Raw genomic sequence first — 16,607 nt, 5'->3', positions numbered from 1 at the left:
TCTATGTGGTGTCCAGCTGGCAATGTTCACTATCGGAAGATCTAAGAAATCATTGTATCATTCGATATCATAAAGTTTTAGGGGTTGTCTTAGGGCTGCTTTAGTTGCTGTCCCACTCCAGCTCTTGTAAAGTATTTAATTGGGGCTATTTCACAGCTCAGAGGTTTAGTCCTCTGTTGTCATGGCAGGGAGCAGCACAGGATGGTGCTGGAAAGGCAGCTGAGGGTTCTACATCCAGATGGGCAGGCAGCAGAAAGAGACAGTGGGCTACCAAGACTGGCTTGATCATCTGAAACCTCAAAGCCCACTCCCAGTGACATACTTCAACCAACAAAGCCACACCCACTCCAAAAAGGCCATACCTTTTTTTAAATTAATTTTATTTTTTATATTAATTACAGTTTATTTACTTTGTTTCCCAGCTGTAACCCCCTTCCTTTTTGCCTCCCAATACTACCCTCCCTCCTTCATCTCCCCCCTGCCCCTCTTTAAGTCCACTAATAGGGCAAGTCCTCCTCCCCTTCCATCTGACCCTAGCTTATCAGGTCTCACCAAGACTGGCTGCAGTGTCTTCCTCTGTGGCCTAGCTAGGGTGTTCCTCCCACGGGGGTTGGGGAGCTCAAAGAGCTAGTCATAGAGTTCATGTCAGAGACAGTCCCTGTTCTCCTTACTAGGGAAGCCACTTAGATACTGAGCTGCCAAGGGCTACATCCAAGCAGGGGTTCTAGGTTATATCCATGCATGGTCCCTGGTTGGAGAAACAGTCTCAGACAAGCTCCTGTGCTCTGATATATTTGGTCCTTGTGGAGCTCCTGTCCTCTCTAGGTCTTACTTACTCCCTCTTCTTTCATATGATTCCCTGAACTCTGTCCGAAGTTTGAAGGCCACACCTCTTAATAATGCCACTCCCCATGCAGTATTGGAGCCATTTTTGGTCAAACTACAAGGTGAAGGTTGGGGGTTGTGCTTTCAAGTCTTACATTTAGTCTCTAGTTCATTTTTTGAGTTGGTTTCTGTATATGCTATGCATCAATAGTAGAAAATTAAGGGCAAATGGAAGCATAACAACTAGTTAATAATACTCTACTATACACACAAAAGTTTCTGAGTAATCCCTACTATCTACTGATCATTAATATTTTATAGTATCTAAAAATAGAGACATAATGTTAATTAGATTAATATGTATTACAAAGGACATACACTTCAGGGTTTTGTGACCTATAATAAACATGTAATATTTTTTGACAAAACAAATGCTGGTTCTCTCAAAACAGAACAGAAATAGATTAAACACTATCATTATCAACCCCAAAAGTCATAGTTTATTATATAGGAAGGTATGTTTGTCATTAAAATAATGCTTCTGTTACCATGTTGGGTAAATGTGAATTGGAAAGTTATAGCATTGAGAGCTTCCACTTTCTTTACAAGGATCCTCTCCATCTTCCAAACACTGCAGTTCTCTCATCCAAACCTTCATGACCTTGTTGTTTTCAGTCTCCAACCAACATCCCAGTGTATGTGTGCAGAGGAAGATCTGGCCTTGAAGCTGTGCATGTGCAGTAAACACAATGTTTCAGTATCAGGGCCTGGAAATAAGCTACTGATATCTGCTCAAACCATCACTCCTTCTGCATTTACAGAAGAAACTGCGACTCAAAGCCATTCCAATTCAATTTCTCTTTTACTCATTATTCATTGATTTTGGTTTTTCATAAATGCGAGTCATCATGCTGAAATATGGACAGATAGCTATTACCAATCCCACAAAGAGCTTACTCTCCAGTCCAGAATACAAAGATAATACAGGTTAAATATTCAAAGAACAGACCTCTGTATGTCCTCTCATCACTGGGGAAGCTGAGGCATGAGGATCACTTGAGCCCATGAACTACCATCTTGGAAAAATAATAAGAGCACCTACAAAACAAATAAATAAAAAGGGAAGGGAGAAAGACAGGGGAAAGAGGAAGGAAGAGAGGAAGAAATGAAGAGGAAGGCAGGCAATTTGATATCTTGGAATAAGTAAGTACCTCACTAGAAAGCCATTTTCCACACTTAATATGATTTTACTTATGGATTCAGTTCACATGCTTCTATCATGTATAATATACAGATTGAGGGAGGGTAGGGAATACCTCATTGGTAAAGTACCTGGCTGTGTAGAAATGAAGACCAGAGTTAGGATCCCCAGCACCCATGTAAAAGCAGATCACGGTGGTGTGCATCTGTAACAAAGTCCAGGGGACAGGAATAGTCAGGTCTCTGAATCCCATTATCCACCTAGTTTATATAAATGAATAAGCACCAGGTTCACTGAGATACCCAGTCTCAAAACATTAAGTTAAAGAGCAGGACAGCCATTGTTGGCCTTCCATAGGCACGCATGTACATACGTGAACACACACACAAAGAGGGTAGTAGTTGTATCTGGGGGACAGTATTTAGAATCCTGATCGGATGAAAAATAACCAGCAACCGGAATAGTCAGAGAAAACTTTCTCACACTCTCTCTTATGCTGCCACACTGCCTCGGTGATAATTCACTTCGTGGTGCCTCATTTTCATCATTTTCTCATCAAATAGGACTGCCATTAAAATGCAATCGCAACAATGGTAAGGTCCTTTCCTTTGCTAATGACAGCCTGGGTGACAGGCATTCCATTAACATAGGGCAGCAAGTTGCTGGCTTCCCATGATTTTACTGTCTTGACTATTCCCACGTACTATCCGAGCTAAGGGCTCAGCCTTAAAAGGTGACCTGATTTTGCATTTTAAAACAAAAACAGGTTTATATAAACTACATATGGTTTATTGGATATATTTTGTCTGAGAGAGTAAAATTGCCTTTTACACTGGTTTGAATTTTTTATTAGGATTAGCTTTACTATTTATTCGTGTGTGTGTGTGTGTGTGTGTGTGTGTGTGTGTGTGTGTGCTTGTGTGCATGTGCGGGTGCACACACATGTATTTTTGGGGATGGTTTGTGTTTTGCTTTTTCACTGTGGCTGACAATATTTTTTAAAAGCCTGACTTGTCCAGCTCCAGGTGGTGTGGTTCTTAAGCATTACCCAGACCACAGTCCTGTAGGAAGCTCTCAACTTGAAAGTTCAATAAATTAATATTGGGCCCATGACTCATTTTTATCAAAATGCATCACACTTAAGCCCAATTGCCTGTAACTGTTGTACTAAAGAAGAAGGTGAGAGCCCGCCATGAAAGGTTTCCTGAAACAATGCAAGGGATATCTAAAGTGGATCAGCAGGACAAAGGCACCCATACCTCATGTTTTCTGACATGAACAAACACTTTAGTAGCACAATAGTGTGTATTCACTACATGTCAGGCCACAGAGAGCTTTCCTTAGACTTTCTGAAATGTCTCTCTAATGAGAAATTAAATCTAAAAGAATGATGGTATCGGAGAACATTCTCCCTGCTTTCTTTAGATTGGGAAACAAAATCCCTGAATACTCTTTTGTGGCTGTACTTACTGATCATTTCTGGGCGCTTGGAGAATTTCTTTATGTGGTCATTTAGAAGATTCAGTTCAGGTGGGAAAGGTTGAGATCTGTCAGCTAATCCATCCTCCCTCCAGACCATTCAAACAGGAAGAGCCTGAGTGCCCAGCAGCAGCCCTTCAGAAGAGGGGGGAGTGGAGGGAGGGCATAAGGGTGGGAGTGGGAGGAAAGGAGGGAAGGGGGCTACTATCGAAAAAAATTAAAAATTTGAAAAATTGCAAGTATGTAAAACATTATACACACTGAGCTAGGAGACTGCATTATTTAGACAATATTCCATTTTAGTTTACTGAGCAACTGTAACACTCCTGACACCTGACCAAGAACTGGTCCAACTGTGTTCACAGCTCCTACATCATAGGACAAGACTGAAAAGCAAAAGCAGAGAAAGATGAGAGCAAGGGTAATCAGTCTAGTCTTATGAAGTTAAACACTGCTTATCGCACAAATGGCCACTGTGGAGATGCCGAAGAACCTTCTTCTTCCTTTCAGATAGTGAAGCAGACAACTGCACTGCAGCCTGGCTTGAGGAAAACAGAACACGTTAAATCTCAAATTCACGTGCGCTCTCCACTTGCATTTAAGATTCTAAGGATCCTTCTCTTTGAATCAGGTCTGTGACCCAGTGTCTGGGGCCCGCTTAGTAACCAGCAGAGAACTCAACTGCCTCATCCATCATCTTGTCCCCAAGCCTGGCACCATGCCTAAAACATGTTCGCTAAGTAAGTGATAGATGAAGAAAAGACAGAAATTAAATAAAAGAAACCAGAACTTATTGTGCACCTGCAAAGGGTGGCACCTGTGTCAATTTGTTTAACATTTTGACTTTTTTGAATTTTGACTTGAGTTCTATAAAATTGGATAGACTGAATTCAGCTATGAAGAGCACAGGCTTTACTTAAATTTTTGTCTGTGCTGAAGGGCAAGACCACACATCATAGATGTGAGGGTAATGCCCTTCCTGTTGTTTGTATCCAGCAAGACATGGGGCTTCTCTCAGATCTGGTACCATGCTGCCCTTCCTTGTGTGATGAGGTATCAATTCATGATTCCAACCCTTCTCATCACACGACTTTCCAGGGTGACTGCATGCTCTTCAGTGCTCCATGGAGGGAGCAAGGGAGACAGTTGGCATGAATGGCCCACTTGGTCTGTGATGGAAATGTGGATGACTGATTTGTTGATTCATGTCAGAGATTGCAGAGTAATGAATAGCTTGGAGTCTTAGTTCCAGTTGCCTTGCTTGTTGATTGTAACATCTTGAGAAAATTACATCTTGAATTTATTTTCTACATTTTTATTATGAACACAATATGTGTGTATATTTGATGTTGCTTGTGACTGAAGCTAATCAATCCATAGTCTCACTCATGCTGTAAAAGTGCTATAGCACTGAGCTATATCAAAAACCCTCTTTAGTTTTTAATTTTGAGACACAGTCTTGTTAAGTTGTTCAGAGTGGTCATGAATTTACTCTATAGTCCTCCTTGTCCTTGAACTCATAATTCTCCTGCCTCAGAATCTTGATTGATGGGATTACAAGTTTGTAGCATTGAACCTACATCATAGATTGTTATGATTACTTAGTGAGGATATATAGATGATGAAGACAATGATGATGGTGTTGGTGGATAGATTTAATCTATATTTCATAAGATATATTTAAATATGATCTATTTAAATAGAAAAATAGGTGATAGATGATAGATAGTAAAAATTATAGATGAATAGATAGATGATGATGGATAAGTGGAAGTAGTAGATAGATAGATAGATAGATAGATAGATAGATAGATAGATAGATAGATAAATAGATAATAAGCAGGTAGATAAGCAGGCTATCAATTTATATATATGATAGATATATTATAGGTTAATAGATTACATTCAGATGTATGCTTGCATGTTTATGTTCACATAGGCACATACAACAGTGCCTATAACACAGTTATATGAAGCAGATGTCTTAATTTTACTATGTACAGCTTGAGAATATCAAATACAAAAGTAGGAAAGCATGTCAATTTTAATAACCACAGAGATCTTGGTGATCAGTCTGATTAATCAAATAACAAGAACTAACTATGTGTTGATAACAGAAAGTCAGTCCCTAAACAAGAACACAACTGAGTAGCCGTCCAGGGCTCTCTGAGAGGTGTGGCTGGACAACATGGTGACCTGCTCTAAAGCAATGCAAAAGGAGGACAATATATCACACATTGAAAGCATGCACATTAAACCAAGCCAATAAAAATGCACGCCAAAATTTAACCACTTCTCACCATCTTATCGGCCTCTCAGGGAGCACTTGGGAATGAAATAAAGTTTGCTCTGTTTGCTTGCTGTGCCTCGGGAAGGAGAGGCACACTCCATATATCCTGGAGGAGCACATGACAAAGCACCACGAAGCTCTGCTTTTAGGGAGTGCCTGGTGTTTTTATCTGTAACTGGAAAACTCAAATATGTTTCTGCAGCGTAATCATCACATAGTCATTTGGCATTCCGAAGCATGGCCCCATGACAGTCATTTGTAGCGTAAATTCGGATCACATCCCAGTGATTTTTTTGCTCCCTCTTACTGTAAAGTCACCTTGCAGGCTCCTCTACCAGGCTGCGATTATTTTTCAACTTTATTGCTAAGCTGATTTGTTTCCCATTTGCCTACTGATGAATTTTGCTGTTAACCAGAAGTATTTGTTCAGTGGCTAGTAATAAGTTCAGGGAACCCTTCCAGCACAAGCCTTACGAGCCAGCGGGAACAGGTGAGACTAATGGGAGCCTGGCTCTCATTGCTCATTCTGCAGCCTCTGTCCCAGCACTTATCAATTTATTCCACAGATAAGAGAAGCAGGCTCACAACAAAGTCACGGGGAAGGAAAAACAATATGTCTGTGTCCATTACTTATTCATGCCCGAGTCATGTGAATGAAAAATGCAGACCATTAACAGCATAACAGCAATCTTTTATGATAACTGTGTCATTGCCTTCTTTACCGCTCACGCCATGGTGGGATACCTGCAGGAAACAAACGGTAGTTGGGTAATTGGGTGTTAGCGGCTCCTCCCCCACAGCAGAGGTATGAAGCCAGGGCACATAAATAGTTTGTGACATCTAGAGTCCATGTACTGAATAAAAATACACACAACAGAGTTCAAATCAAACCAGCCTGTATATGTGTAATGGCTACTGGTTGTCACATTGACGGCACCGGGAATTAGCTAAGCCTCAAGTGACTGGGTATATCACTGAAGGATTTTTTTTTTTCTTAATAAATAATTTGAAGTGGGAGGATCTACTTTTACTCTGGATCTTTTGAGCCTGGAAGATCCACCTTTAATCTGGAATACACCTTCTGCTGGCAGCCTGTATAAAGGTCCTGGATGAAGAAACTTGCTCACGCTTTGCCTGCTTGCTCACATTCTTGCTGACATTCTTTCACTGGCGTTAGAGTCTACTTCAAAACTCTTCAGAATTCAGGAATATACCTAAGACCAGCTGAGGCATTCAGTCTTGTGTAATAAATAATTAATTACTGGATTATTGGATCTTCCATTGGTAGACAGCCATTGTTGTAAAAGCTGGACCACGGCCTGTAAGCCAATCTAACAAATCCTAATAAATACCACATCTATACAAGCTATTATATATAAATGAGTATTTAGTTTCATTCGATATATGCACAGAATTCTCTCTATATAGAATATATTCATTCTATAATTTCTCTAGTTAAACCTGACTAGAATTATATGTTAATGAGTTACACATATAAGAGATCATGGCTGTGTTATTATGACTTTTATCTAATTTTCTTAACTTCACTAATCATTCCAAAGTGATACATTCCTATTCAGTGAATATTGAAAATTGGAAAATACTTAAAACCTATTATTTTATACCCCAATATTACTGGTATTGTTAGTATTTAACTCATTTTTTAATTTTTCTAAGCTAATGTGTATGTATCTGTGTATGTATATATATATACACACACATGCATAATTATTGACATAATCATACATATATATATATATACACTTTATACATACAACTTAAAGACATATGTATAATTTCTCATTCAGCATGTACAGTTGGATCCTCCTTATGGGTCAGACACATTTTTCAAGTGTTTCACTAGAGACTCAGGGCCATTTACATTTAATATATTACATTTAATATTAAATGTAACATACATTTAATATATTACATTTTATTCAGACTCACAGAACATTTAAAAAGAGTGTGGGGGTGCTGAAGCAGATAAAAGGAAAGGATGCAGGCCTCAGAGATGGTGGTTAAGAGTAACTGACTTTTACTCCAGAAGTCCTGAGTTCAATTCCCAGCAACCACATGGTGGCTCACAACCATCTGTAATGGGATCTGATCCCCATTTCTAGATGTGTGAAAACAGATCACTCATACATAAAACTAAATAAATAATTTTTTTAAAAAGCACAGCATATTATTCTAGGGAACCTAGATTCAATTGCCAGCACCAACATGGCAGTTCACAACTATTTGTAACATCGATTCAAGGGAATACAGTCCCTCTTCTGGCCCCCTCAGGCATCACCATGGATACATATGGTACACAGACATACATGCAGGGAAAACACCCACACTTATAAAACAAAACAAGTAAATTTTTACAAATGTATGTGGGAAGGAGTGTATATGTATGGGACTGTGTAGTGGAAGTTGTGGATATATTATGCAAATATGTTTTTGCTGTAATCTCAAGTGTGGAATGCTGGAATTCACAGCTGATGGCAACCTTGTGAGAGGGTGCTTGATCTTGATGAGCTGGAAACTGCCTCGTGAGGGTATAAATAGGAGCAGAGAGAGAGAGAGAGAGAGACGCTTGGAGATGCTCCTAGAGAGAAATGCTTCAGAGAATGCTTCAAGATGGTTGTTGTTGCCCTGCTGCTTTTGCTGGCCCTTGATTCTGCTGGATCACTGGTTTACTGGACTGCTGTACATCCTGTTGACTAAGCATGAAATCACCCCAGGGAACTATGTTTAAAAAGGTCTGCATTCCCTGTCTCTAGCAACTTTTCTCTTCTCTCTGGGGCTGGGGGGTTGAAAGGAAGGTAGAGACTTAAGAAACCACAAATAAAGTAAGTTTTTTTTTTCCCCAGAAAAAGACCTTTACTTATTCAAGGGAAAAAAATAAATGACAGAAAATTAAAGAGTAAATTCTCATTTCCTATGACTTGACCATTTTTATTCAATAGAATGAATGTGAATATAAGGAATTATACAAATTTTTCTATATCATTCTTTTCAAAATAAAAACCTTAATATATCATTTAAGTTGTCAAAGTAGAAAATGTTACCTTAAGACCATGAACTATAATCAGAAAAATGACTCTTAACAAAATTAATCATGATGATGAAGAGTTTTAAAATAAAATACATTAACTCAAAGAAGGTAACATTTTTTTCCTTTTTCATTAATATCATTTATTACAATTTATTTAATTCGTGTCCCAGTGTGGCCCCCTCCATAGTCTTGTGCCAATCTTTCCCTTCTCTCTCCCTTCCTCTTCTCCTCCTATACCCCTCTCCTAGTCCACTGATAGGGGCAGTCCTCCCCTCCTTCTATTTGAACCTAGACTATCAGGTCTCATCAGGACTGGTTACATTGTCTTTCTCTGTGGCCTGGCAAGGCTGCCCCCTCCAGAGGGAGGTGATCAGAGAGCCTGTCACTGAGTTCATGCCAGAGAAAGTCCCTGCTCCCCTTACTAGGAACCCCACTTGGAGACTGAGTCTATGGGCTACAGCTGAGCCAGGGTTCAAAGTCCTCTCCATACATTGTCCTTGGTTGGGGTGTCACTATCTTCAGGGTCCCCAGGACTCAGTTTTTATGCCTCTGTTGGTCTCCTTTTGGAGCTCCTGTCTCCTCCAGGTCTTTCTATCTCCCCTTCTTTCATAATATTCCCTGCACTCCACCCATAGTTTGGCTAAGAGTCTCAGCCTCTGCTTTGATACCTTGATCAGTGGAGTCATTCAGAGGCCATCTGTGGTAGGCTCTGTCCTGTTCCCTGTCTTTTCCTGCTTCTGATGTATATCATGTTTGCCCTTCTGAATGAGGATTGAGCAACTTCCCTATGGTCTTCCTTGTTGTTTGGCTTCTTTAGGAATATAGATTTTAGTATGTTTATCATATATTTTATGTCTAATGTCCGCTTACAAGTGAGTATATACCATGTGTGTCTTTCTGTTTCTGGGGTACCTCACTCAAGATGATCTTTTCCAGATCCCACCATTTGCCTGCAAATTTCATGATTTCCTTGTTTTTAATAGCTGAGTAGCATTCCACTGTGTAAATGTACCAAAATTTCTGTATCCGTTCCTCCATCTAGGGACATCTAGATTGTATCCAGTTTCTGGCTATTATGAATAGAACTGCTACGAACATAGTTGAGCAAATGTCCTTGCTGTGTACTTGAGTATATTTTTGGATATATGCCCAGGAGTGGTATAGCTGGTTCTTGAGAAACCACTATTTCTAATTGTCTGAGAAAGTACAGACTGATTTCTACAGTGTTTGTACAAGTTTACATTCCCACCTGCAACACAGGAGGTTTCCACTTTCTCCACATCCTCTCCAGCATGTGTTGTCACTTGAGTTTTTGATCTTAGCCATTCTGATGGGTGTAAGGAGAAATCTCAGGTTAATTTTGATTTGCATTCCTTCGAAGCCTACCGAACTACGTGGTTCATGCATTTATAGGTGTGTTAAGACATTCATATGTTGTACCTGCAAGTGTATGCCTGTAGAGAGTAGAAATTGATGTTGATTCTGTGATGTTGATATCTACCTTATATCTGAAAACAGGCTCTTCCACAGAGCCTGGAACTCACTGATGCCTGCAGGCAGACTGGCCAGTCAGCTCTAAAGTCTACGTGTCTCTTATCTTTCCAGCACTGTTATAACAGACTTACTGCTAAACCTGGCTTTGTTTACGTAAGCGCTGAAGCTGCAGACTCGAGTCTTCATGCTTGCACAGCAAACACTTCAGCAACTGAGGCATCTCAATTGTCACAACCAATTGCGATCAGCTTTATGTTAGTTACAAGTTATAAACTTGTTCCTCTGATATTGTTTAACAGCATTTGAGGTAACATTCATTAACGCAGTGTGACCATTTTGATTTTCAAATTCTGTACTCCTGCTTAGGCACTGAGTGAATTTACATAGAAACCCCAGATCCAGAGAGCTCCTGTGAGGGACATTGGGAGAGTCACTCCAATGGATAAGATAGAGATTGCTGAGGTGATGATGAACCCAAGAGCAAAGGAAGCAAAGTAGCAAGGCAGAACTAAAAAAACAGTATTTCCAGAGAGGAATCCAGCAGCCCAGCTCCTTGTACACATTGCGATGGCTGAGAAGGAGTTTGAAGATTTTGTATAATGAAGGGGCAATTAGAATGAGAATAGGGCAGCCTTGTTATTTATGGCTGAGCAAGGTCAACGTGATTAATTCTCTTCCATTATTTATAAGTTTGGATGTAATCACTATAAATTCTAGTTGTTCCATATGTTGTATTAGAATTCATGGTAATGTTACTTTGATCCTGCATGATACATGCATCTGGTTTGCCCCCAAATTTTCAGTCATTAAACTAAAAATATACACAGTATACTGTGACATTAATCAAGAGAAAGATTAAAGTAATTTTGGCATCCTGAAGGTGTTTTTTTTTTTTGTTTTTTTTTTTTAACAAACATAGGCTAATAAAAAGCATATCCACTCATTTTCTTCACTTTACTTAGGGAAAACAACCTCTTAATGAAGTGTGTATCACACTTCAGGGTGTTTTCCAAAGTATCCATTTTGGTAGCCTCTTATAATTAAACATACAATTCCTGTGATTTATTTCAATGTTTGTGGCTAACTGAGGCAATTGGAACACCAGCTATAGCCCTGAGTCATAAGAATGAACAATGAGAGAGCATTCTCTTCTGAATTTGCATGACTAACATTTCCATTTTAGTGGGGGAGTTAGCATGTAGCATCTGTTTCAGACATATAAAAATTCAATTAAACTATCAGCTATCAGAATCACTGTGGAACAAATATCAACACAGGAAACCATGACCTAATTATATTATGAATTTAAACCAGAGGTAAAAATTACACTCCAAGTCACTCACACTGACTGAATCATATCTCTGAAAGCTAAAAATTATTTCTAAAATAATGCATTCTTTGCAAAGGGATATGAAACTCTTTTTTAGTAACAAATTTTGTCAGCTCTTTATGAAATGCAATTTAATAATAAGTCTTAATGTAGATTTTAGTAATTGAAGATCAAAACTTAAATGGAAGGCAGGAAGTTAAGTTGTAAGACTGATAAATGACTTTTTTTCGATTCTATCCAAGAAGATAAGAATGCACAAGATCTCTAAATACAAAGAACAGAGATGTACTGTTATAGAGAGTGACAGGCCCAGGTCAGAGGTGCAGTCATCCTGCCATAAGTAAACCTACCCTGGCAGAAGTCCAGTTAGATGGTCCATGGTAAGGCTGGCATCACAAAGAGAGAGAGATGACTGAATTTAAAGTTTGGCGCTAGGATTGATCTTCTTAGTGTCCAAAGGGTACCATTCAGCAATCTTATTTTTAAGTCATAAATGAGGTCATGGTCACAGAGTGTAGAATCATACCAGGAAGAAGTTTGATAGAAAAATACAGTACAAAGGCTAGCATCCTCTATGGCTCTTGTAGAACATGCCACATACAGTCTTGTACCTCAAGCCCAGAGCATGGTATGCTCCCATCTGACTGACAGATGGTACTATGAATGATCTCCTTCAGCAACTGATGCTCAAAATTAATTGATGTATTGCCAAGAAAATGACTAATAGTTATTTAAGTAGTTAATTCATTTTTAAACTAATAATAAACTAAAATATGAAATTTTGTGGGATGAGAAATGACACACTCAGTAAAGTACTTGCTGTATGAACATGAAATCCTGAGTTCAGAAACCCAGAACCCATGTAAAAAGACAGGCATTGCAGCATGTGCCAATAATACTACCACTAAGGAGTCAGAGGTACAAGACTCTCTGGCTTATTGCCCAGCTTATCTTGTCAAAATGGTGAGCACTAGGTTCAGAAAAAAAAAATCTATCTTAAAAATTAAAGTGGAGGATTCAGAAAGATGGCAGCACCAGGACGACTCTCCTTCTGAACAGCAGCACAGCAGGCTTGGCACAGTGATCAGCAGTCAGAACTTGCGGCCATAAAACACAAGTGATTGTGTTTCCCAGGTGAGAGGATACCCCATGGTGGGGGATTCAATCAGTGTTAACTCACCCAGCTAAACAGCAGAAGAGATCACGGATCCACCAGGCGCTTGGTCGCAAACCCAGAGCCACACACAAGCTTGCTTTGATCACTGTCCCAGACTGAACTGTGGGCACCACAACATCAGACACTGGGATTTCCAGTTGAGAGATAACCGCCATTATTGAGTACCAATAGGGCACTGGGGCACACAGCTGCATCCTCAGACCTACAAAAGCCAGAGAGCCATTACAGCAGCCCTCAGATACTGCCCCAAGGATCAACCAGTTATCCTGACCTAAACTGACAAAACTGTGGGAATCCCTGGTTCTTCAAGAGGGCTGCACCCAACAATTACACCTTAAGAGCAAGAGCTGCTGCTCACTAAATTCAGAGCAAGAAACCCAGCAGCAGGGCAACCATCACCAGGACCTCTCCTGATGAGAGGAGAGCCTTCCTGAACACCACAGTTACCACACAGATCCATACACCTGAAGTGAACTGTGACAATTCATGAGAAGCATCACCATTTAGTTGACCATACCCAAAAAGCAGAGGAGAACTTCAGAATCTCCCCACCAAGTGGATTCTCCCCACCCCAGGACCCAGCAGGCACCAGAAATTAACAGACAACACCTGAGACAGAGAGATGGATAGAGGCCAGCAAAAAAGCACAACCAACAAAAGGCAAAGCAATATGGCATCCCCAAAATCCAGTTGTCCAGGGGCAAGTAGCCCTGGACACCCTAACATAAGTGAAATTCAAGAATATGACCTTACATCTATGCTTATGAAAAGGATAATGGAGGAAGAAAATAAAATGTGCAAAGAATTAGGGGAAGATATAATAAAACAGATTATGGTCATCCGTAAAGAAACACAGTAAGATGCAGCCAGACAGTTTGTGATGTTATTGGAGGAAATGATAAATCATTGAAAGAAATAAAAGAAACAGAGGAATGTTCAAACAAACAGCTGAAGGAATTGAAGGAAAATACAGTCAGACAGGTGAAGGAAATCAGCAAAACGGTTCAAGATCTGAAGATAGAATTGGAAGAATTAAAGAAAACACAAATGGAAGAAATCATGGAGAGGGAGAACCTAGGAAAGAAAACAGAAACTACAGAGGTAAGCATAACTAACAGCCTACAAGAGATAGAAGAAAGAATCTCAGGTGTGGAAGATACAATGGAAGAAATCGATGTATCTGTCAAAGAAAATAATAAATCTAAAAAATTCCTGACACAAACCATCCAAGAAATCCAAGACAACATAAAAAGACAAAATCTAAGAATAATGGGAATAGAGGAAAAAGAAGGTTTCCTCCTCCAAGGCCCAGAAAATATTTTCAACAAAATCATCGAAGAAAATTTCCCCAACTTAAAGGAGAGGCATATAAGAATACAAGAGGCCTACAGAAAACCTAATAAATTAGACCAGAAAAGAAAATTCTCCTATCACATAACAATCAAAACAGTAAGTATACAGAACAAAGAAAAAATACTAAAAGCTGCAAGGGAAAAAGGCCAAGTAACATATAATGGCAAACCCATCAGAAACACACCTGACTTCTCAGCAGAAACTACGAAAGCCAGAAGAGCCTGAACGGATATCATGCAGACCCTAAGAGAACACAGATGTCAGCCTAGGCTACTGTAACCAGCAAAACTCTCAGTCCTCATAGACGGAGAAAACAAGATATTCAACGACAAAAACAAATTTCAACAATACCTACACACAAATCCAGAATTACAGAAGACACTGGAAGGGAAAATACAACCCAAGAAAATCAACTACTTTCAAGAAAACACAGGAAATAAATAACCTCACTACAGCAAAACAAAAAGTAGCCAAACACACAAGCACACTACCATAGCCAATATCAAAATCAAAGGATCTAAAAGCCATTGGTCATTAATCTCCCTTAACATCAATGGACTCAATTCTCCAATAAAAAGACACAGACTAACAGAATGGATGCGTAAATGAGACCCAACAATCTGTTGTATACAAGAAACACACCTAAATCACAAAGACAGACATTATCTGAAAGTAAAGGGCTGGAAGACGGTTTTCCAAGCAAATGGACCCAAGAAGCAAACAGTAGTAGCCGTTCTAATATCTAATAAAATAGATTTTTCAACCAAAATTAATCAAAAGAGATAGAGGACACTTCATACTCATCAAGGGAAAAATCCACCAGGAAGATACCACAATACTGAACATCTATGCCCCAAATTTAAGGGCACCCATATTTATAAAAGAAACTTTAATAAAACTTAAACCACACATAGACCCCCACACATGAAGTGGGAGACTTCAACACCCCACTCTCAACAAAGGACCAGTCAACAAAACATAAATTAAAAAAGAAACAATAATTCTGACAGAGCTCATGAATCAAATGGACCTCACGGAATCTACAGAACCTTTCACGCAAACACAAAAGAATTTAACTTCTTCTTAGCAACTCATGGAACCTTCTCCGAAACAGACCATATAGTTGGTCACAAAGCAAGACTCAACAGATACAAGAAGATTGAAATAATCCCTTGTATACTATCTGATCACCATGAACTAAAGCTGGACCTCAATGACAAAAATAGCAAAAGGCCTACACACACATGGAAACTGAACAACTTGCTACTAAATGACAGCTGGGTCAGAGAAGAAACAAAGAAAGAAATTAAAGACTTTCTAAAATTCAATGAAAATCAAGGCACAACATACATAAATTTATGGGACACAATGAAAGCAGTGCTAAGAGGAAAGTTCATAGCATTAAGTGCCTTCAAGAAGAAATTCGAGACAGCTCATGCAAGCAAATTAATGGCTCACTTAAAAGCCCTAGACAAAAAAAGAAACAGACACACCAAGGAGGAATAGACGGCTGGAAATAATCAAACTCAGAGCTGAAGTCAAAAATTAGAAACAAATAAAACAATTCAAAGAATCAATGAAACCAAGAGCTGGTTCTTTGTGAAGATCAACAAGATAGACAAACCCTTAGCCAAGCTAACTAAAAGGCAGAGAGACACCACCCAAATCAACAAAATCAGAAATGAAAAGGGGGGCATAACTACAGACACTGAGGAAATCCAAACAATCATTAGGACTTACTTCAAAAGTCTATATGCCACAAAATTTGAAAATCTAAATGAAATGGACAATTTTCTTGATCTATTTGACTTACCAAAGCTGAATCAGGACCAGGTAAATCAATTAAATAGTCCTATATCCCCCAAAGAAATAGAAGCAGTCATCAAAAGTCTACCATGCAAAAAAAAGCCCAGGGCCAGATGGTTTCAGCACAGAATTCTACCAGACTTTCAAAGAAGAGCTAACACCAAAACTCTTCAAACTATTCCACAAAATAGAAACAGAAAGAACACTACCAAACTCTTTCTATGAAGCCACAGTCACCTTGGTACCTAAACCTCACAAAGACCCAACAAAGAAAGAGGATTTCAGGCCAATCTCCCTCATGAACACTGATGCAAAAAAAACTCAACAAAATACTTGCAAACCGAATCCAAGAACATATCAAAGATATCATCCACTACAACCAAGTAGGCTTCAACCCAGGCATGCAAGGGTGGTTCAATATACAGAAATCCATCAATGTGATCTACCACATAAACAAACTGAAGGAGAAAAATGACATGATCATCTCCTTACATGCTGAAAAGGCATTTGACAAAATCCAAAAACCATTCATGTTTAAAGTCTTGGAGAGATCAGGGATACATGGCACATACCTGAACACCGAAAAGGCAACATACAGCAAGA

This window comes from Psammomys obesus, unplaced genomic scaffold, assembly GCF_907164565.1.
Source record: "Psammomys obesus unplaced genomic scaffold, mPsaObe1.curated_primary_1811, whole genome shotgun sequence".
Lineage (NCBI taxonomy): Eukaryota > Metazoa > Chordata > Mammalia > Rodentia > Muridae > Psammomys > Psammomys obesus.
The sequence above is the reverse complement of the archived record's forward strand: the minus strand, read 5'-3'. Positions refer to the sequence as shown.